The sequence below is a fragment of the Octodon degus genome, unplaced genomic scaffold (assembly GCF_000260255.1).
Source record: "Octodon degus isolate 3935 unplaced genomic scaffold, OctDeg1.0 scaffold00616, whole genome shotgun sequence".
NCBI classification, from domain to species: Eukaryota; Metazoa; Chordata; class Mammalia; order Rodentia; family Octodontidae; genus Octodon; species Octodon degus.
This window is the reverse complement of record NW_004525192.1, coordinates 53,587-55,676: the sequence shown is the minus strand read 5'-3', so window position 1 is coordinate 55,676 and position 2,090 is coordinate 53,587.

Here is a 2,090-nt window from a genome sequence, read left to right as displayed (position 1 = left end):
CTTCTTCTTCTTCTTCTTCTTCTTCTTCTTCTTCTTCTTCTTCTTCTTCTTCTTCTTCTTCTTCTTCTTCTTCTTCTTCTTTTCTGGTACTAGTGATTGAACTCAGGACCCTGTGCTTGCTAGGTAAGCACTTATTCTACTGAGCTATCTCCCCAACCCCACTCTTCTTAATTTTTTAAATAACTTTTCACCCAATTATTCATGCACATATCTGGTAATCTAAACAACTAATGTGAAGACAACACTATGCAATGCAACAAATGCTGTCAAATTTGTACTATTTTGTTTAGTAAATTTCTGTATTGATTCTAATTTTAAAAATTATTGTTATTTTTCATCCTCTTTTAAAAAAATAAACAAATGTAACAGAGTCTCCTGGAAAAAGAAAAGTGTCCACAGCAGATTAAGCTAATGGGCTGACAGGACCTCAGATATAGAAGATAGGTTTTCAGTTAGTGATCATGAAAAGAAAAAAAATCTTGAAAATAAGGGCCCATGAGAAATCAATACAGCAGCTGTTAAATGAGGCAAAAAATAAATTGGGATTCAGTGGGGTCAATCAAAAAGCAGAACATCGCACAATTGATGTAAAAAATTTTCACAGACGTCATGGCAGACAACTTCCCTGGTAGGGAAAAAGAATTTGACGTGCAAACAAATGAGTCATATAAAAGTCTAATTAGTCATGATCAAAAAATGTACAGCCAGACATATCATAGTCAAGACTCTGGAAATTCGACAGATTAATAGAGTCCTAAAAGTTCTTAGAGAAAAGAAGCAAATCACATGTAAAGAAAGCCCATAAAAATTGCAGCTGACTTCAGTACAAACCCTTTAGTGAAAATGAGCTTCCACTAAAGGATTTCACTGCAAGGAAAATAGCCTTCAACCCAGAGCGATGTACTCTGCAAAACTTTTTCAAAGCTGACAGTGAAATAAAATATTTCCATGACAAAGAACATCTGAAAAAATGTATAGTGAAGATCCAAAAATATGCTGCATACAACAAACACATTTAATTTAGAAAGAGATAACCTCAAAGACAAATAATAGAAAACATTGCTGTATGCAACATGTGTCCAGAAGTAAGCAGTTGTAGCTATTCTATTTGCCAAAATTCACAAGATGAATTTCAAACTAAGACTGATTAAAACACACAAGAAAATCACTACATCTTTGTAATGGGAACAATACAAGAGGAAGAGCTAACAATCATGAACATATATACAACAAATACCAGTGAACAGAAATATAAAAAAACTTAATGGACATGAAAAATCAAATACGCATTAATACAATTACATTGGGGAATCTCAAAACACCACCATCAAAAAATGACAGATCAACTATACAAATTTACAATGAAATACTAGAATTAAACTTTTTAAAAAGGATTTTATTTTGTTTTGAAAAGTAAAAACAAAAGCAAGAACAAAAATCTGAGACAACAACAGAAACAGGGTACATAGAACAATACATATGTTACAGATTTTCAAAGCCAGAATAGCTGATTAATAGTGGTTGATATATTATCTATTTTATAGTTATGTAATATTGGACATATAATTGTGTATTACCACTTGCTATCAAGAAATCTTAAATATTTGCTCTTGTCTCTCTGTTTTTAATTACCTTTAAAAGATTAAAGACAGTAGAGTAATAATTCATATGACATTGGATATGGCATACATGTACAAGACCAGGATGACAGGTATTTAAGCATGGCTTTTGTTTTTTTTTCCCATAATTTTATTGAAAAACAAATAGCAATGAGACAGCTTCAAACCAAATTGGTTGGACACTTTCAATAATTAACACATTGTATACATTCTTCCTAGTGGTTAAATGCTGTACAAGATGCAGACTTGATATCCTACTTACAAACACCGTTAGAACAAATCCCTCTACTCATGAAGAGAATGTAACTATATATCTACCCTAACCACTTTGAATACACAGATACAAAATGGACATTCATCTGTAGCCCCTTTTTTGTTAAGTTCCATCATTTAAATATTATAGGTGTGTAAACTAAGCAAAATATTCTAAGAGTTCAGAGGTCCATAATAGTATTGGGTCTTCTGTTTCAC